Here is a 22,706-nt window from a genome sequence, read left to right on the forward strand (position 1 = left end):
ATTCCATCTTGTCTTATTCTTTTTATTGCGTTCTTATAGTTTACATTTATATACTTGTTCAAGATCTAATCGATCTTTATAGATTAAAGGTTAGTTTAATCTCAGCAATTGGTATCAGAGCAGGAGGCTGTGTAATTGATACACATCTTTTCTGTGAAAAAGATTTCCATTAGGGTTTTTCCACAATTATCAATATTTATTGAGCCGTCATCTCTTTATTGACGTATCTTGATATTTATTATTTTGCCCTAATCTGCTTTATTACAAGTCTGATCTTTGAACAGGTTTTTACGATCATAATGGACGCGACACAATCAAACCTTATTAATATTTCCAACAGCATTGGTTCGACGACAAAGATTCCAATCTTATACACCCATGACTATGAAGTATGGGCGCATCACTTCGAAGACTACGTTATTGGATCGGAGGATAATGGGTATCTCATTTGGGAAGCCATCATCGATGGACCGTTTTCTCATTCTGCAACGTCCAGAATCATCAAGACACAAAATGAGTACAATGATCTGCTAAAGGACGTGAAGGATATTGCACAAGATGAAAAGGATAAATTCCAGTGCAATATCAAGGCATTAAGGTTGATCAGATTCGCCCTTCAGTCCGACACATTCAGATTGGTTAGCTCATGCACGACGGCAAAGGAAGTTTGGGATAGACTTCGTGAACTGTATTCTACAGACGAGGATCTTGAACATTCTATTCAGACTTTGCTTTTATCTGAGTTTGGAGAATTCAGGCAAGGAGTCGAAGAAACCGTGACCCAGACATTTGATCGCTTCAATCATCTTCTCAGCAAGATGATCAAACACGATATTGAAAGGAAGCTTATTGAACAGAAGGTTACCTTCCTGAATGGTCTGAGGTCTGAATGGAGAGCAGTGGTTTCCACAGTTAAAGCCCATGAGTAGTTTAAATCATATTCTTTGGCGAAACTGGTGGGCATTCTCAAGTCCCAAGAGAAGATTGTGGTGCAAGAAAAGAATGTTGCTACTAGTCTTGGTTCGTTGGCCCTCCTATCTAAAAGTAAAGCTGTGATGGAGGATGAAGACCTAAACCTGGAGGAATATGATCTCACATCAGAGGATTATGCCATGATGGTGTCCAATCCCAAGAGGTTCATAAAGAAGAGATTCCACAGCAACAAAAACCAAAACTGGCAGGGGAGTTACAGCTCTGAAAAGGTGAACAATGAACCGAAGGCTGAGGAGCACAAGAAGGAACCGAAGGTGGATGGCGATTCCGGAGTAAGCTGTTTCTACTGTGGTGGGAAAAACCACTATGCTAAGGACTGCGTCCTTAAGAAGATGGCTGAAAAAGATGATGGGAATGATGAGGAAGCTGTGTTGCAGAAAAGACTGGACGAGTTGAGAAAGAAAAAGTCTACCGCTAACCCTTCTATTAATGCTCTTATTGTGCAGGGCTCGGTTAAAGGTGATGAGTTCGGTAGCACGGAAGTTTGGTCTACCGACTCAGAAGACGAGGAAGTGAGGAAGCCTACCCATGGAAAAGCTTATGTGGCTAAGGAGGAAAGAAGTGGTGGAAGATGCTTCATGGTAACTGACGTATCTCAAATGAGGGGATACAACACCGATGGAGGAAGTGATGGACCGAAGGTACAGGAGGATATGTGTTTTGCGGCCAAACCACTTAGCCAACAGTTCAGTGAGCTCGATGAACTGATAAAGAAGGTACAATCTGTTTTTATTTCATGCAAAGTACCCTCATCCTCATATGAGAAAGAACTAAAAAACGTTAATACAAGAATTTCTCATCTAGATAGTAGCTTAACTCAAACTCGAGTCACCAATTCTAACCTAACTGATCAATTGAGCAGGGCGGCGTCGAAGAGTGAGGAGCGGAGAATGTGGATTGAGTTAAAAGAGTTGGAATTAGTTAAAGTTAAAGATGAAAACATTTATTTGCAAAGAGACAATTTAAAATTGTTAAAACAGCGAAAGGTTTTTTGTTTAATTGCTAAACGTCTGTATTCTAATATTACTCAGCTTCACTTGGATTGTGAAATAGGCCAAAAGATCCACCGCATGATTTTGCCCTTCCTAGAGTTTAAGGAAGATGAAATCGATGCCGAAGCCTACAATTGTGAGAGTGTGATATCGTCTGATGATGTCAATCTGACCTACATGTATGGACTGGACAAAATTGAGTCCTTCATTAAATCCAAAGACCACAAGGACATGCTTAAAAATCTTTTGGATGAAAATGACAGACTTAAACTGAGAACCGAAACCATGCAAAAATTTGACTCTTTAAACGCCAACGTAAGCTCAGAAAACAAAATTAATGTTGAAAATGCATCTGAGCTTAACGAGGACGAAAACATGAGCGAAATTTATGTAGAGGACACGGTTGACTGCTCAGATTTTATTAAAACCGAACCTGAAAACCACAAGAATCTTATTTCTGAAAATTCAGTGGAGTTCGCTCGGTTGTCCCATCAAAAGTCCCCAAAATTAGTTGAGAAAGCTGTTGTGTATCAAAAGGTCAGGACCACTCCGAATCAAGTATACAAGGTAACAGGAGTTACCGAACATCAAACAGCTGAACTTGTAGCCATTGTAAACGAAGACAATGCTGATGGCTGTGATGAGTACTTCTGGGAAGCTCCAATTGATAATGCAGACGAAACCATTGGTTTATCTGAAAGAACTTCCTGGAAGAGCAAAGGAAGATACATACCTGAACCCTTGAATAAGCCGAACAACTTCGATGAGCCAAGCACCAGTGGTACAAAAGATATTCCTCAGAAGAATGATCACTCGGCAAAAGAAGACATTCCCTCGGCTCCTTCGGCTCAAAGTAAAACTCCTGTAGTTCAAAAGGAACCGGCCAAGGAGACACCGAAAACGAAAGCAAATGTTCATCATCAACCTGCACAGATGAGGAATAGGAAGAGAGAAAGGAACAATAAATACAGAAAGAACCTTTCTGAAAGGAAACAATTCTGGCATTCCCAGAATGCATATTTCTCTCATCAAGACAAGAATCTGAAGTATGATAACAATCCTGTAGGAAAGCTTGAAAGTCACAAAAACCGAAAGCCAAGGTTCGGTTCACAAGAAGATATCAACCGAAAGCCAAGGTTCGGTTCACAAGGAGATATCAACCGAAAGCCAAGGTTCGGTTCTGAAAAAGATATCAACCGAAAGCCAAGGTTCGGTTCTGAAAAAGACTTCAACCGAAACCAAAGGTTTGGTTCCAAAAACAGCTCCAACCGAACGCAAAGGTTCGGTTCCGAAGTCAAAAGAGAACAAAACTCTAAGGCCAGTCCCTTCAACGATCAAAAGCAAAAGGGTCACCTAGAGTCTCCAGCCACAAAATCCTCTCAATCCAAACCCTGTCGTTCAAATTCTTCTCGTTCTTCTAATTCTTCTTCTCGTTCTTCTAATTCTTCTACTCCCACTGATTCGTCTCCGTCTTACTCTGAAGCTGATTCCTCTTGCTTTCAAAAATCTCATTCGTCAGTTGAGCAAAAGGGGAAGCAGAAGGTCAATGAATCCAAACCAGAGTCCAAACCTAACTCACCCAATCCTAACAAAATAAAAGTTTTTACCATTAAAAGGAAAGATGAAACAACTCTTATAAAACGAACTTATCTTGTTGATGTCTCTCTTATTGTTCCCGTTCCTATGCAAAGCTCACGTGGACCCAAGAAACTTTGGGTTCCTAAATCTGTCTAATATTTGCAGGTTATAAGTGACGAGCAGTTCGACGAAGAATGGTACATCGATAGTGGCTGCTCACGTCACATGACAGGGAGGAAAGCTTAGGGAATATAGATCTCTTGCAAATGGTGGCAACGTCAAGTTTGGAAATAATTCTTTCGGCACCATAAAGGGATACGGAATGATAACAAATGGGGACTTTACTATAAGGAAGGTGGCTTATGTGGAAGGACTCCAACACAACCTAATTAGTGTATCTCAGCTTGTTGGAGGTACAGGTCTCAAAGTCTCGTTCGATGATGAAGGTTCTGAAATCATAGAGAAAAAGTCAAAGAAAGTGATTCTCAAGTCAGAGCGAAAGGGTGAAATGTTTCCCTTAAACCTTAAACCCATCAAAGGAAACCCAGCTATATGCTTGTTGTCAAAAGCTCAATCCGACGAAAGCTGGTTGTGGCACCGAAGATTATCTCATCTCAATTTTAAAGATATCAACCGACTTGTCACTGGAGGTCATGTTAAGGGTCTTCCATTGCTCAAGTTCGACAGAGATCATTTGTGTGCTGCATGCGAAATGGGGAAGCAGAGTCGTCAAAGTCACCCATCTATAATCAACACAAAAGTTGTTGAACCACTCGAATTACTTCATATTGATTTGTGTGGTCCTTCATCTATCGAAAGCATCGGTGGTAGCAAGTATATTCTTGTTATCGTTGATGACTTTTCACGATTTACATGGGTGTTCTTTCTAAAGCTCAAATCTGAAGCGACTCAAAAGCTGAAAGTGTTTATCAAGCAAATTGAAGTACAGCTCAAGAAGGTTGTTCGCAACATCAGAAGCGACAATGGTCTCAAATTCAAGAACAGGGAGTTTGAAGAATTTCTTGCAGAAAAGGGAATTAGACACAATTTCTCAGCTCCCTACACACCGCAACAGAACGGAATAGTCGAAAGACGAAACCGATCTTTGTGTGAAGCTGCCCGAACTATGCTAAGTTTCGCTTCCTTACCTCTTTATTTTTGGGCTGATGCTATTTCGGCTGCTTGTTTTACACAGAACAGGTCCTATCTCAACAAGAGGTTCACACTCACTCCATATGAGATACTGAACAACAGAAAGCCAAATGTGAAATTTTTCCATGTGTTCGGCTCAAGGTGTTTCATCTTTAATTTTAAAGAACACCGCAACAAGTTTGATGTCAAAGCCGACGAGGTAATATTTCTGGGTTACTCGCTCACATCCAAGGCATACAGGGTCCTAAACAAGCGTTCGAGAAAGATTGAAGAGACATACTATGTGACCTTTGACGACAACTATGTCAAGAAGCTACAGGCTAAAGAAGACACCGCTGGGGAAATCTTTCCTCTAACTGGCCAGGTCACAGTCTCGGTCGCCAACTTATATGACACATTTCTGGAGCTCTTTGACGAACCGGAGAACACTTCACTCTCCGACAACAAAGTTGATCACATGAAGGTGCAACAGACAACAAAGTTGATCACATGAAGCAGATTGTCGAAGATGCTACAAGAAGTATGCATGAAGGAGATTCAACCACTAACAATTCTATATCCAACAACGCACAAGTCGAGGGGGAGCCAAGCGCACAAGTCGAGGGGGAGCCAAGCTCACAAGTTGAGGGGGAGCCAAGAGCACAAGTCGAGGGGGAGCCAAGCTCACAAGTTGAGGGGGAGCCAAGCTCACAGGTCCAGGGGGAGCCAAATTCTACAACTTCAACCGAAGGTCCTTCATCAACCGAAGAGGCCTCAACACCAGGAAGCTCAGAACCACAAGAAACACCTGAACCTCATGTCTTTCAAAGCTCATCAACTGAGGGGGAACATAATGACATGACACTCGGTTACGATAGCCAATATGAGCCAGACGAAATAATTAATGCTGAACTAGACCCAACCTTTGATCCGAATTACCCTCCTCTTGTCAAATGGACCAGAAATCATCCTGTCTCTCAAGTAGTTGGCGATGTTTCTGAAAAGGTTCTGACCCGATCACAACTGAAGGCAAAACAGACTTCCTTATTTTCAAAGGTTGAGTTTTGCATGTTTAACTCATTCGTATCAAAAGTTGAACCAAAGACAGTTAATACTGCCCTAGATCACTCTGATTGGGTTCAAGCAATGCAAGACGAGCTAAACGAATTTGAAAGGAACAAGGTTTGGCGCCTCATTCCAACTCCTCCAGATGCTTCGGTTGTTGGTCTCAAATGGGTTTTTAGGAAAAAAATGGACAAGGAAGGTAATGTTATACGGAACAAGGCTCGTCTGGTGGTAAAGGGATACTGTCAGGAGGAAGGGATAGACTATGAAGAGACTTTCGCTCCAGTAGCTAGGATAGAATCTGTTAGAATATTTCTGGCTTATGCTGCTCACAAGAACTTTGAGGTTTTCCAAATGGACGTCAAGTGTGCATTTCTCAATGGAGAACTCGAAGAAACTGTGTACGTGGAGCAACCTCCTGGGTTCGTGAACGAAAAGCATCCAAATCATTGCTATATTCTGGATAAAGCTGTGTACGGCCTTAAGCAAGCTCCGAGAGCCTGGTATGAAACGCTTACAAAATTTTTAAAGATGTCTAAATTCAAACAAGGTTCGGTTGACCCAACCTTCTTTCGCAAAAAGGAAGGTAACCACCTTATGATAGTTCAAATTTATGTCGATAACATCATCTTTGGCTCCACGAATCCCAGCTTAACAGCTGAATTCAGAAAGCTGATGGAGACTAAGTTTGAAATGAGCTCAATGGGTCCTATTAACTTTTTCCTTGGTTTAAACATAAGACAGGGACCCGAAGGCATCTTTATTAATCAGGAAGCTTACACGAAGACTCTCCTAGCAAAGTTTGGTATGATGGGAGACACAAAAGTCAAAATCCCAATGGCATTCGGCACCAAGCTTACCCCATCCCTAGACAAACCGGCTGTCGATATCACACTCTATCGTCAAATGATTGGATCACTGATGTATCTAACTGCTAGCAGACCTGATATCATGTTTTCTGTGTGTTATTGTGCTCGATTTCAGGCAAACCCACGCGAACCTCACATGCTTGCAGTGAAGAACATCTTACAATATCTTAAGCGAACCACCTCCTTAGGTCTATGGTATCCATCCAACTCAGGCTTCTTTGTTCAAGCCTATTCTGATGCTGACCTTGGAGGATGTGGACTCGACCGTAAAAGCACAACTGGTGGTTGTCAATTTCTTGACGGGAAGTTAGTCAGCTGGCAATCCAAGAAACAAACGTGCGTGTCGCTATCTACTGCCGAAGCGGAATACATTGCAGCTGCATCCTGCACATCACTAGTGATTTGGATCCAAAGTCAACTTCGAGACTATGGACTCAATATGAAGAAGATCCCACTATATTGTGACTCTGAAAGTGCAATTAGGATCTGTAATAACCCAGTGCAACACTGCAAAACCAAACACATAGCACTGCGGTATCACTTCATCAAAGATCACGTGGAAGATGGAAACGTCGAAGTTCACTTCGTAAGAACCACTGATCAATTGGCTGACGTCTTTACAAAAGCTCTTCCTGAAGCATCATTCAATAAAATATTGCAAGGACTAGGTATGATGGAATCAGAGTCAGTACCTCACACTATCTCTCAAACTCAAACGTAAGAACCGAAACCAACCGAACGTTCGGGTTCGGTTCAACTATCTGCCTCACTCATTACTTCAAAGGTAGTTTTTCAATGTTGTATATTTCTTGTACAATTCGGTTTTTCCTCGTGTTCAAAAAAAATAAAAAAATAAAAAAATAAAAAAAAATTCTTTTCCTTGTTTGCTTAAATTTCCAGGTTCCTCAAAATTTTATTGAACCGAAACCAACCGAAGGTTCGGGTTCGGTTTTTCAAAATTTTCTAGAACCTTCCTCAAAATTTTATTGAACCGAAACCAACCGAAGGTTCAGGTTCGGTTTTTCATAATTTTCTAGAACCGAAACCAACCAAAGGTTCGGGTTCGGTTTTTCAAAATTTTCAACAACCGAAACCAACTGAATGTTCGGGTTCGGTTTTTCATTTGTCAAATTTTCAAGTTGTTTAAAGTTTTTTTTTAATTTTTTTTTTATGTCTTATTTTTTTTCAAATCTCAAAATCTCCAAAAAAAATTTTTTTTTCATTTCTTGTGTGTTCGTGTTCGTTTATGGGGATAAATTTGATGAAATACCTAAGTGTCCCTAGAAGCATGCTGCTGTATGTGTCTCAAGCCTCATAAGATTTTGAATAATGGCCCTCATGACCTGGTATACACAAACCTTGTCTTCCCAATAAGGCCAACTCATTTATTCTAATCGTGAGCTACCTCACTCTTTTCTCACATGAGTTAAGAGTTTCCTGCTTGGTCCTTCTTTTCGCAGCAGAGGTACTTCGCTCTCTTACACCATCTCCACATTACTTCACCACTACACTCATTCCATCATAGTAACCCTTGAGACTCTCAGAAATTACCAATGAGGTTTATGGTTACACAACATCTGTGTTTATGATCTTAGTATTGTGTCACTACGAACTAAGTGAAACCCAAAATTCAACACCTAATGAATTGACGGTGAACAATTAAATTGCTCAAGTTTTTCACTACAGAATTGACGAAAGTACCCTATTAAAATCTCCAATTTTATGTGATTCCTATGAAATTGTTTAAACCCAAAACATTTATTCCCTTGGGATCGTGTTCTTATTTTTCTTTCTGAGATTTTATTTCTTTTCAAGCTACTCTTATTTAGCCTAATTAAAAGAAGCCTTTCAACATTTCTTAATAAAAGGTTGATCGTAATTTAACGGGAATCCTCCTTTAAACCTTAAGTTCTCTCTTGTCCTGTGGCATTAAATGCGCGTGTGGAAACAGTAACGGCTTGTCCCTATGAAACGGCGTTTGTTGGACGGCATGATCCTAGGAACCTGACACTCTCTCTCCTACGTGATCATCGCACGCCCCAACTGTCATCCATAAGAGATTTGAAACGATTTTTCTCTCTCCTATCACCCACTATAAATAGCCCACTACACCACCTTTTACCTCTTTACAACCTTCAAAATTTCCAGAACGCAAACACTCTCAAACAGTTTCCTGTTCATCATCTTCTTCATACCTGCATCAATGGCTGATTCCTCTTCAGTTCATGCTACCTCACAGATCCTTCCCATTTGCCCACAACAATGTCTGGTCATTGATCTTAACCCACTGGCGTACGACTCCTATATGTCACCGGTCATAGAGTGCTTGAAGTATTCCCAACTTGTTCCGGCTCTTACCAGAATCGAATCGGTGCCGATGGTGACCCTATCGCAGGTCTACGCGACTGCATATTACGACAAGGCTGTCGACCGGGTATTTTTCGAGATTGGAGAACACAAAACCTCCGTCTCTCGTCCACGTTTCTGCACCTTGCTAGGGTTTGCTGCTGACCCTTCAAGAGGTCATTCGGAGTCGATACAGATTGGTCATCTGTATAACATGTTTTACAACATGGGATACACATAAGTTCTCACCTCTGTCGCAAGATTCAAAAAGTCATGCTTGCCGCCACAATGGAACGGTCTATTTACAGTCCTTTTCAAGGGCTTGTCGGAGAGAAGTTCAGGATCAGATGGTGCAAGTCGTCTCTTCCTCACCATCATGTACGGGGTTTACAATGGGATTAACCTGGACTATGGGTTTGTCCTATGGCAACAACTTATTCAAAGCCTCTCCTCTTCATCCCGACACTCTGAGGTCTCGTTGGCCCGATTCTGGATCCTGATCACAAAATGGGCCATGGACAGATTTGATGTTCCCACTACTGAAGGTGCATCGATGTCTTCTGTTGGTACTTTCCATACCAAGAAGATCATCGTCTCAGATGCATCAAAATTCTCCTTTATTGGCTCTATCCCGGAGTCAATGTATGGTGATGTGCCTTCTGATAGCAGGTTGATTCGGAAGCTCAAGGAGCTAAGGCCATCTGGTCCAAGGGATCTGACCCCGGAAATGCTCAGGTCAATTCACGATGCAGACAAACCAGTGAGCAGGGGCAAAAAGGCAGAAAAAGGGAAGCAAACGTCCAAAGCTCCAAAGGGGCCTTCTCCTAAAAAGAGGAAACAACCGAAAGCTGCACAATCCCCACCACCGAAGAAGAGGAAGACTTAACCGAAGCGAAAGCTTGTAATACCCTCTTCTTCGAGTGACTCTGAGGGTGAGAGTTCGGGTTCTGACGACTCTCAAGGGGACGCATCTCCTCAACGAGGCAACACACCACCTCGGTCCCCTACCCCAGAGATGGAACTACCAATTTCCCCAATTCCTTCCCCTCCACCAATCTTTACAACTACAACCGAATCACCACATGTAACCGAACCTCCTCAACCCAAAACCCAAACAACCGAAACTACCCATACTCAACCTCCAACCAAAATTATACCATCACCCACTCAACCTGATCCTACCAAACCCGCAACACCCCCAACCTCTCTACCGCCTTCATCTCCTGAAAATGCATCTGAGGGCGAAAACCCTTATCTTGGGGGAGAAAACATGATCTTTGATTCGGTCTACTATAGTCCGTTTCAAGTTCAAAGTGACGAGGAGGATGATGCTCCAGTAACCAAGAAGCATCTCAAAGAGCTCAACGAGAAGATTGACCTACTTCTCGCCTCCTCTTCCAACCAACAGTCCTCTCTGTCTGAAGCTGCCCTTCAGAAGATTGTTGATGCCTTCTCCAGGGCTCAACATGATTCAGCAGCCTCAGCAACTGCTGCAATTGAAGCATCTACCAGGGCATATGAGGCAGCGACCGAAAAAGTCGATAAACTATTTTCTGATGCCTCTACCCTGCTGCAGTCCCTGCAGGAAAGTGCAGATGCCACAAAGACATCTTTGGAACCCATTGTCCAACAATTGGCCAACTTTGTCTCATTGGAGTTGCCTTCGTTCGCTACTCTACGCCAAACCATAAGCGACGGCAACTCGGCCTTTCGTGCCTCCATTGATGCTCGCCTCAACAAACTACAAGAGGATCTTGCAACCGAGCGTTCGTTAATGGACGATCTGGCAACCAAAACAACCGCACTTGAGGTCAAGACAACTCAACTCTCTCAATCCCAACAACAACTGGAAGATCTTCGATCTGAACGGGAGGTGGTCAAGACGTGTGTTTCGGATGTTCACGCTGTTATATCCAACATTCTGGAAGCACACGACCCCATCTTAAACTTTTCGGTGAGGCGTTCCCTTGCTGAAAAGCTCTCTCCAGCCATCGATCTTCTTAACAAAGTAGAAGGGCTTCCAAGTTTCGTGTCCATTCCGAAACAAGGGGGAGATGAGAAGACAGGATCAAAACCACCTCCTTCCTCCAAAGCTACTCACACGACCGAACCATCTCCGACTGGTCATGCTTTAGGCTCGGGTGTGAAGGACAAAGGCAAAAACATAGCTGAGGACGAAGATGAAGAAGGCGACAAGGATACCATTGCTGACATTTTAAAACGAAAGAACAGTCGCAAGGTTGATGAAGATGCCAGTCGTGTGGCGCGAGAGGCTGCTGAAGCCGAACGCAAACAAAAAGAAGCCCACGATCTCCTTGAGAGCCGAAAGACTCTCTTCCCTGCCTGGACCAGGGAACGTTTAATCAAAGAGGCCATTGAAACTCCCAGCATCTTATGGCTCGAGCCGGTTATATCGTTCGACTGCAACAACACTGTCGATTCGCAGTTCGATATGCCGCTGACTCGAAAGGCTTTCATCTTCCACGTCTTCTCTAACATCTTTGAAGTCCCTCACCCGAACGCTGAGCTTGACAGGGAGCTCATTGACTTCTTTCTGGCGGCTGCTCGTCCACAATTCCTTACTTGGAGCGCCCAGAAAATTGTAAACGTTCGGGTGCTGAAACCTTATACTGAGGGACGTTTTATAAATGTTCGGTTCAAGTTGATTCGGGGATCTGCAAGAACTGCTCATCTTATCTCCCTGGCAGATCTACCGAATCTAAATCCTCATGATTGGATTGTCCTGTATAATATCCTTTTGACTAATGAAGCTGAATATGGTCCTATTCTAGACCATGTCAAAAGGATGTTAGTCTTCTACATCATGGAGGTTACCCTAATGGATCAGGAGGTCGCCACAGTCTTCAAGAAGAAACCCAAAATTGCTCCTGTGGGATCGGCCAGTGATCTCAATCAAATGCTACTGGGCAGGATCGACCCGAGACGCAACACGGTTATGTTCACTAGAGCGGAAGGACAGAAATGTCTCTTCGCTTTAGCTGACAACCATCTTTACACCACAACCTGTTTGGAGCATGTGCTGTTCATTATCAAACGGTGTAAAGAGAACTCGGTTGATGACGTCAAGTACTTTGAAGATATGATTAACTGGTACATCTGGTTTAGACAGACCATTCTTTCCATCACCAAATGTCTGTTTAGTACCGTGAAGAAGAAGGTACCCGCTTCAGCTGCTGGCCCAAGTAACTAGTGAAGGTCCCGCTCCAAATTGACGCAAAGGGGGAGATTGTTGAGCTAGAGATTTCTTTTTGAAGATTGCGTCTTTTGGGCTCGTTTAGCATAAGGCTTTTTGTATTACGGTCTGGGCCTATCCAACCGTGAACCTTTTATGTTTTGTATATAAGTTTACGCTTGCATGCATATTAGGTTAAGGTTTTCAGAGATTCGAGTATAGCGGTACATCTAGACGATATCAGGTTTCTTTGATCGTTCTTGTAACCTTCCAATCCTCTACAGTTGATGCTCTTAATCGAGCTCTTCTGAGGATTTTGTTTAATCATTCGACTCGTTTGATTCCATCTTGTCTTATTCTTTTTATTGCGTTCTTATAGTTTACATTTATATACTTGTTCAAGATCTAATCAATCTTTATAGATTAAAGGTTAGTTTAATCTTAGCATAAAGCTTTAAGTGTTTTAGAACTTTTTGAATTGTGAAGAAAATAAGAAAAACAATAAATTATTAAATTGAAATGTTTTTTATCTTTTAAACTTAAGCAAATAATTTAAATAAATAAACAAAAGAAACTAATAAACTTTATTTTGGAGATTTTGAAATAAAATGGTAAGTTTCATAAGTAAATTACTGAAATAGTCTCTATGATTTCGTGAAAATTTCACGTTTGGTCCTCAACTTTTCTTTTGCACTCTAATCATCCCTGTGGTTTGATTTTGTTGTGTTTTGAGTCGCTTACATACATAAAATTAGGGATCAAACGTGCAATTTTTACCAAACCATAGGGACGAAAAACGCAACGAAATCAAACCATAGTGATGTTCCTAGTGCAAAAAAAAAAGTTAGGGACCAAACGTAAAATTTTCACCACACCATAGGCACGATTTCAGTAATTTACTCTAAGTTCATTAATGAAATTGATATCCATTTATTGCTACATTTATTGCAGTTATTATACTAAAATATTATGTGATTTTAATAAAATAGAATTAACTCATAAAATGACATGTGGAAAAAAAAGTATTTCAAATAACCATAAAATGACATTTCATAAATTTATTAAGAGTCTGGCATGTGGTGAAAAATGTTTCATTTATTAGAGTTGAAGTGATATACTAGTATTTTTAGTCGACCTTTCAGATGCATAAATGTGTATAGTTGTTTTAGAATAGTAAAATAACAAAAAGTTAAAAACAAAATCTAACAGGTTAAAGGTAGGTTGTAAAACATATATACAAATAGGAGGACCATAAATGAAAATTGCATTGAATGTGAACGTATGCAAATATATGCATGGCATAGGAAATCCATTAGTACAATAATTAGGTGATGTATTTGGAAATTCTCTACTTGAACATTTGTTGTAATTTTCGTTTCTAACAATTGTAGTATATGCAAATATTAGTTAGAATACTAACAATATTTAAAAAAAAAGTCCAAATTTTGTAAAATAAATGAAAATAAAGAATATATAAGTTTGAACTATAAAATTTATATAGTTAGAAAAAAATAAAATAATTTATCATATATACTTGGACCCAAATCCCACTAGGTGTCTGTTAGGGTGCAAAGTCATGCTTGGATGTAGTGTTTTAGGCTTTCCTCTTTGTATGTGTAAATGGGTTGAGTGTTTCCTATAAATAGGAAGTGAGTGACTCCCATTATGTAAGAGAATCCATTTTGGAGTGTTAGACTAGAGAAAGAAACTTTGTACAAACCCATTTGTATAATCTTTCTAGATCTAATAAGAGCTTACAAAGATTTATTTACTCCAGGTGTTCTTGATTTTGTATGATGAATCACTAGATCTTTTCTAATTCCGCACATGCCATCATAATCAACACTACTACAATTGGTATCAAAGCAGGTGTTCTTGATTTTGTATGATGAATCACTAGATCTTTTCTAATTCTGCACATGCCATCATAATCAACACTACTACAATTGGTATCAGAGCGGGTGTTCTTGATTCCATCAAGAATTGATCCTTGATGGCTATCTTGATTTCGTGATTCATTTTTTGATCATGGATCTTTGTGTTTAGAGAGTGTTTTGTGTTCTAGAAGTCGAATTTTTCCTTGATTTGATCCATAATTCAACTTTCTCTCTCTAGAATACTTGTTTGTGTTACTTTCTCTCTCTAGAAAACTCATTAATAATCACTTTCTATTTCTAGAAATTTTCAAGTTCTTGTAATCATGGTGGAAATGGTGTACTTGGAGTATGATTCTTGGATTGTGATCATTAAAGATGTCAAATACAAGGTCAACTTACAACAATTCATTGGATTAATATTGAAAGGTGGGATGATTTCATGGGATACTTTGATTTCTTATGGAGGTTTGAAGAATGATCATGGTGGATTGATTTTTCGACCACTTTCAAAGATTGAATGCTTGACTAAAGCTTACAATAACTTGATGATTGAGAGAGATATGAAGACAGTAAAGGAAAAAGATTTGTTTGATAAGTATTTCATTTCTCTTATTGAAAATCCGAGTGATCTTCTTGCTCTTAAGTTTGTTGAAGTTCTTGACAATGGAGTTCAATGTGATGTTCTTGATGTTCAAGAAAAAGGAGTTCAAGTTGATGTTCAAGATGAAAAAGTTTTTTGCTCGATCTGATGATATTTTGTGTTCTTGTGATTTGTTTGAAGGAATGATTCCTTATCGGAAGCTGGTGGTTTAAGAAATTCACAAATATCAAACTCTAAAAGATTTGATCAAAACTCAAAATGTTCATGTTGTTGAAAGTGGATTTGTTTATGAAGTCAAGTCTTAAAGAAGCAAAAATATGAGAAAGAAAAAGAATAAGAAGATGAATCGGAAGAACAAGCGTGTTTACTAACAAAAATCGTCAAATGTTGTGAAGCCGAAATCCGTGAAACAAATTTGGGTTCCAAAGCAACAATCTCCAAAGGTTGCATTGAATTTGAAGTCAAAACCCAAATGTGTTGGTGGTTCTTTTGAAGATGTTCTTGGATCGTTGAAGAACACAAAGAACACGAAGAACGAGTTGTACATCTCGCATGGTGGGTGGTACAGTGTTCGATTTGGAGATTTTCTCATTCCGACAAAAGAACCAAGATCTTCCAAATTTGATTCGTTCGTTGAAAATGGATCTCGATTCGTCAAAAAGGTATCACAAATTCTCAAATGGATTCCAAAACGTCCATGATTTCGATTCATGCTTTGCGTTTTTCAATTTTTGATCGATTTGCCTCATTGGATCTAATTCATTTCAACCCCATAGTTGATCCAATTATTTTTCTTAGATCAAAAGTTCAAAAATAAAAATCAAATTCAATTTTTTTTAGTACTGTTCATCAATTAATTTTTAGCCCATTATTTCGAAAATCTAATGTTTGTTGAGTCCAACTTATTCGATCGCTATTCATTTCTTGACTCCAATAACTGATCAATATTGAGTCGATAAACCTTTTAACTTACTTACAGTTGTTAGTTCAGCATCATACGCATAAAGGTGTTGTACATTCATGGACTTCTTTGAAATCAGAGTTCTTGTGTCTCGTATTTCAGTTCTCACTGTGAATTGAACCTATGATCTTGTTCAATAGGTCGATTATTGAATAATGTTTGAAGTCGATTGATGATTTCACTTTTCGATTTCACTCTTTGACAGATTTTGATTAGGTTACAAGTCCTTGGAATCGATTTTGAATATTTGAAATCTAGTTTGATTTTTATTCAACGGTTGATTTGGAAATTGAGTGTTAGAGTTAACACTCGATGTCACTTGATATCGAATCGAAAGTTTGAAGTTCGTCAATGAGATCGATTTTGGTGATTTGATTGACTTTTTGAAGTCAAAATCAACGTTCTTGATAAATTGAACATATGAAGGATGATTGTCGATAGTCGATGTGTTTTTTTTGTGGAGTCAATCGTTGTTAGTATATTGAGGATCAATCGGGAGTCGATGGAAGAAAAGAAGTTTGAACGAAGGGCGGTTGGATTTCAATTTTGGAGTCGTGTTCATCGATTAAAAATGAACTGGAAAGATTTTGGAGTTGTGAATTGAAGGACAGGAACGAACTTGGCAAGGCTGATGAAATCGATTGCGAAAGTACGAATCCGGGTCTTGATTTTGGATTCGCATTTGGTTTGTTGGTTTGAAATCGAGATCTGATTGTTCGTATGGGAAGATGATTTCGATTGTTGATGAACGGGCTCTCGTATGGTTTAATGGATATGTGATAATAAAGTGGTTGATCTGGAAATGCGAATTTGATTTTGAAAATCGATTAATTGGTTTGATGATTAGGTTCGCATATGAAATCAGTTGAGTTCGCATCTGGATATTCATTGAGTTTGCATATGGGTGAAATCAATTTGTGTTCACATTTGAGTGTATAAAAATCAGTTTCACATTTGGGTCTCAATCAATTTCACATATTTGGTTATATTGGATGAAAGATGCGAAAAATTTATTAGTTCGCATCAGTGACGTGCGAAGAAATTGAATGAAAATGCGAAATCTTTTACAGTTTAACGTGAGTTGGGGAAGAAGAAAGTAAATAGTTTTGCATTTGGTCCCTGATCTTTTCACGAAATGACAGTTTATACCCAACTTCGCAAAAGGGTAATAAAAGCTGAGAAATTGCAGAATTTTCAGTTTTGGTCCTTGCAGTTTGTGCGAAGTTATGCTTTATGCCCGGTTTCGAAAATGGGCTAGAGTTTCACATATTAAGTTGTTTTTGGTGCAACGGGTCCCTGCAAGTTTCAGAAAATAACAATTTCTACCCGGATTTGAAAAATCTTGCAATTTTCATGCAAAAAGTCAACAATTCTCATAAATTGGAAATTTTTTTGTGGCTTTTTTGTGATTGTTTTTCCGTGCAAGATTTTTGGTGATTCATTTTTGGTACACATCAAGGGGGAGTATTGTATTGTCTATTCCTCGGGCGCTTCTCATCCTTAGTGGGTTTTATAATCATTTTTTGATTATAAAAAGGGGAGAATGATGGGTATTCGAAGCTTCTCGGGTTTGTCGAATATTCATTTGCGGATTTGAAGATCGGTGTTACTTCGAGGGGGAGTTTGGTCTTGATCGCGCTAGCTCGTTGGAGATTAAAGTCAGGCATCCAATCCTAAATTTGAGGGGGAGAATGTTAGGGTGCAAAGTCATGCTTGGATGTAGTGTTTTAGGCTTTCCTCTTTGTATGTGTAAATGGGTTGAGTCTTTCCTATAAATAGGAAGTAAGTGACTCCCATTATGTAAGAGAATCCATTTTGGAGTGTTAGACTAGAGAGAGAAACTTTGTACAAACCCATTTGTATAATCTTTCTAGATCTAATAAGAGCTTACAAAGATTTATTTACTCCAGGTGTTCTTGATTTTGTATGATGAATCACTAGATCTTTTCTAATTCCACACATGCCATCAAAATCAACACTACTACAGTGTCCATCTCATATATGTTTAATCACATCTTGGCCGTCAACGATTTTTAAAACCATGGGTTTACCTAATTTTTAATCGGGATTACATATAACACTGGTTGTGAGACCCATGTATTAAAAGGCTTAATTTATATATATATATATATATATATATATATATATATATATATATATATATATATATATATATATAAAGTGTCAAATATTTAAGATTTTTGAATTTTGAAGAAAATAAGAAAAATAAAGAATTATTATAATTGAAATGTTTTTTATCTTTTAAATTTAAACAACTAATTTAAATAAATAAACAGAAAAACAAATGAACTTTAATTTGGAAATTTTGAAATTAAAATGTAAGTTACTTAATGAAATTGATATCCATTTATTACTACATTTACTAAGAACAGAGGATTATATCTAAAAACAGAGACTATGTTCCATGTGTTTGTCCGGCTGATATCTAAGAATAGAGGATTATATGATCCCTTATCTAAAATGGCGTACCGTCATCTTCTCAGTTCTGAGAAACCTTGAAAAGAGCTGCGATTGTCGATCGGTTCCTGAAGTCATACTTGCAGTTATAGTTATTAGACTTATCCAAGTGGGAGACTGTTGGATAAGGTGTCTAAGTCCATAACTATTTTTGGTATGTACTTGACCCGACCTGACATGGTCCATTTGGGTTGGATGGCACCATGCAATTGGATAGACTAAATGAGAGAAATAACACTTGTGGTTATTAATATATTATAAGTTCTAATATATTAATAATATTATTTAATTAGTTTGATCATGAATTAATTTAGAATTAATTAAGTGATCAAAAGATAACTAATTAAATATATGGGTTTATTATGTAAATCATCCATATCTTGTATAGTGGGCTAAGAGGCTCCATGGATAATCAAGTTGGATCAAACCCATTGGATACTCCATGGAGGCTCCATGGGAGTTACAAACCCATGGGTCATGGAAATGAAGAGTCATGACACATTAGGGTTTACATGGTATAACCCTAGATGTGTCAACACTATATAAAGCTCATGTTTCTCCCAAAATCGGCTACACATGCATGCTTGAGGGCTAGAGCCGATTTTTAGAGTGTTATACTTTCTCTCCAAGTTTACTCCATAGCATTTGGTGTTGTGTGAAGCATTTGAGGCATCACACATGGGGTGCTAGGCTTACAAGGTTTCAAGGATCAAAATCAACAACACGGTATGTAGTTCTATCTATTATTCAAGTTAAATTTGTTCCCCATGTATGCTAGATTGGATTATAGTCTTGGAAATAAACTTTGCATGATAATTAAACAAACATAGATTCAAGGTTATTAGGGTTACATGTACACTTAGGAAGTGTTAGAATGCTTAAAAACCCATCAGTGGTATCAGAGCCTAGGCTTGTTTGTTTGTTATTTGTGCTAAATAGTTGAAAAAAGTCGATATTGTGTAATCTGCCTGATGAACTCCCCGAGTCCATGGGGGGACTCGCCGAGTTCATGTGTATCTTCATCCTACTCGCCGAGTAGGTTCCTGCATTCGGAGAGTAGGAGCCTCAAAATGCAGATTTTTGACTTTAGTTGCTGGAAATGGACTAGAAACATTACCCTAAATTGTTTTGGTACTTGAAAACTTGTTTTAGATGGTGTAATGTTCATGCTAATCCATTTACAATGACAATTATCAAAAAATACAAAGTTTTAAGTGTAATTTTTGATTCATGAAAGTGTTCATATTCATGTTCTTGATCTTATGATGTTTAGATGATCATAGGAATTATTTGTAACCTATGTGTAACATCCCAAAAATCACAACTAAAATTTTCTTTTAAAACATTACTAAAACCATATTCATAAAAACCGTATCATAAATCATAACATAATTTCGTAGCATTAATTCGAAATACAAACTTATTATTAGAGTAAAACATCCGAGGCTAGCTGATTATGGTGTGTGCACTGCAATCTTCCCGAGCTCCTCCTTTGAAAACTGAGTACCTGAAACCAAAAACTGAAACTGTAAGCACGAAGCTTAGTGAGCTCCCCCAAACTACCACATACCATACAATAACATATAAAGCACATACTGGGCCTTGCCCATTGCATCGGACCGGGGTCCGGACTAACTAGGGCCTTGCCCCCTGCATCAGATCGAAGTCCGAAAACTGACTGGGACCTTGTCCCCTGCATCGGACCGAAGTCCGGACTAGCTGGGGCCTTGCCCCCTGCATCGGACCAAAGTCCGGAAACTGACTGGGACCTTGTCCCCTGCATTGGACCGAAGTCCGGACTAACTAAGGCCTTGCCCCCTGCATCGGACCGAAGTCCGGAAACTAACTTGGACCTTGTCCCCTGCATCGGACTGAAGTCCGGACTAACTGAACATAACATGGCATAACATATCAACTAGCATAAACACATATACTGCATACTGCATCGGGCCGTAGCCCGGAAGACATAACACATAACACATAGCGCATAAATCTTGTCTGAGCCACGAAGGCATCAAACATACAAACTACTGCATCGGTTCGAAGCCCGGAAACTATTGCTAACTGAACGAGCCGACATTGTGGCCTTAGACCCGTTCCTACTGGAAGGAAACTCACCTCGTGAACTGGCTACTGAGTGTATGGCTCTGGAAGCTATCTGCTGCTGCTCCAGTATCTCCCCGGCTACAATTCCACAAATACAATCAATCAAATACTATAACTACATTGGGGTAAAATGACTCTTTTACCCCTGGATAAACTCAACTCTCCCGGTCAAAGTCAACTTATAGTTGACCTGACTCGCCGAGTTGGGCCGCCAACTCGCCGAGTCCCTACTCTCACTTCTCAACCCTGCTCGCTGCTACTCATCGAGTATGGTATCACCTCGACGAGTTCCCTTTCGATTCTAAAACTCAAGCTATCTGTGTCCGACTCACCAAGTTGTATGAACAACTCGCCGAGTTGCTCTTGAATCTATGAAGATTTCCTCAGACTCACCGAGTTGTATGAACAACTCGTCGAGTCCCTCCATTACTGAGTCTAACCTCCGGCTCACTGAGTCCATTCTACTACTCACTGGTCCCCACTCGGAATCACTCAAAGGGGAAAAATTGGGGACTCGTGGCTCGACTTGCCGAGTCCGAAGAACGACTCGCCGAGTCGCATGCATGCAGTTACTAAAAACTCGATTCCGCTTGAATCCAGTGCATATAACTTGTAGATATGGGCTTCTTATGCTCGATTAACACGTAAAGATTCTATCTTTACGTGTCCATAAACATCCATGGAGATTAAAAGGCTCAAAAGACATAATAAAGGCTAGATCTAAGGTTCTCATGCAAGGCAACTTCGAAAAGGAGATAGACCAGGGCTCTACAACTCTTAAATGAACATATCTAGGGATATCTCAACCCAATAAGGCATCCATACAACTATAAAGCTTGGAAAATACATTAAACTAGCCTTAGAGGTGTTCTAATGGAGGTTTTAAGCACAAAACAGGATAATTCCGGGACATACCTCAATGAACTCTGACTTTGGCCTTGGATCTTTGCTCTACACTTCCTCTTTTAGGTCCTTTCTTGTTCATCTTCTTCAATCCTTCAAAAATCCACACCAAAACACTTTAATCATACAAGGAATGGTTTAGGGTTTCTTACAAGCTCTCTGAGGGCGAAGGAGGCGAGTTGGTGAACATATCATTGCTTAAATAGTGAGCAAACCCGGGGATTTATGGTTTTCTTTGCTCAGACCAGACTCGCCGTGTAACCTTGGCCGACTCGCCGAGCCGGTCGCTTACACCTCGACCTGGATCCCGCTCGGACTCGCCGAGTCCCTCCTTGGACTCGCCAAGCCTCCCCTTAAAATTTGGGTTTTCTATCTTTTCTTAACTTTCCAAACTTTGGTTGTTACAACTCTACCCCACTTAAACTAAACTTCATCCTCGAAGTTTGCTACGATCCACCGACTGCGTTCTGCCTCCAATACCCCACCGCTCATTCTAACACCAGCTGCCTACCTTCGTTGGCCTTCCGCTCAGTCATTCAGACCAATGTCAATCCTTACAGATAATAATCTCGAGTCCATCCTGACCATGAACATTCTGGAAACGCAACACACTCAACCGACAATCTTTTTGATACTCTCCAAATACTGCACTGACCCCGTAGGGTTTCACCCCTTCTTTCCTTGCACGATTTCCTTGCCTTCCCAAGGCGATGCTCCTAACTACCTACCTCTTCCGACACTATGAAGACCCTGTCTCCACCAAATCTATTACTCCCGCTACTCCCAGTGCGGGTCATCGTCGCCAGTATCCACTGGCATTCTTTCTACTACTATTTGGTGTCGCGCACCCCACAAACAACAGACTGAAACCTACCATACGCTGCATACTCGCACTGCTACTGACTGAAAATTCTGCTATTCCAAATTTGGCTTCCGGATGAACTGAGACCACCCAGGTCCAACTAATAAGGCTAAACTTGCAGTCCGACACAAAATTAATACCGCCCAAAAATACTATAACTATCTGAAACACTGAACTACATGAAACATTGAACTGCCTGAAACACTGGACCGCCTGCAACACTGAACTGCCTGAAACACTGAACTGCCTGAAACACTGGACTGCCTAAATGAAACCTTTCTTTGGAACTAATTTCCACTAGTCATCCTGGTACTATGGTCCTGACGACCTCCCGATCCAACCGACCGGGTCTGATCGTCAACAAATCCAAGACTATAATGATGGCTCCCAGGATAATGGTAGCCCTTAACATACATGAATCCCAATGGTTCATTCCTTCCCTGATCTCATGACTGTGTTGACGATCCATCTGTCGCATTGCTGGCTCAACCATGACTAAATTCTAGAAAATTTGAAATCCAACCCGTGGATTTCTATATACTCGCTGCTGCACACGAACTGGTGGGTACTACTGCTTCTCCCCCCCCCCCCCTTTGCATCCACATAACGCGCTCATGTTGTCTACTAACCTGGCGAATGCCACGGCTACACCCGTAGACCTACAACTCCCTAATATTGACTGGCTGCTAGTGAACGCTACGTCTACCCCCGCAGGCTTACATCACTCTACTACTATCTGACTGCTAGTGAA

At 40.1% G+C, this 22,706-nt stretch overlaps 1 long non-coding RNA gene across 1 annotated transcript; it reads right to left on the reverse strand.

Annotated features, from left to right (window-relative positions):
• Nucleotides 1-19,402: 19,402 nt before the first annotated feature.
• On the reverse strand, nucleotides 19,403-22,528 carry LOC144997628 (uncharacterized). The gene is made up of 3 exons (XR_013659873.1): nucleotides 21,106-22,528; nucleotides 20,203-20,268; nucleotides 19,403-19,591 (listed from the first exon to the last, which is right to left on the reverse strand). It is a non-coding gene; the product is annotated as an uncharacterized LOC144997628 (long non-coding RNA).
• Nucleotides 22,529-22,706: the final 178 nt, after the last annotated feature.

This window comes from Lactuca saligna, chromosome 5 (genome assembly GCF_052625555.1).
Source record: "Lactuca saligna cultivar CGN05327 chromosome 5, ASM5262555v1, whole genome shotgun sequence".
NCBI lineage: Eukaryota > Viridiplantae > Streptophyta > Magnoliopsida > Asterales > Asteraceae > Lactuca > Lactuca saligna.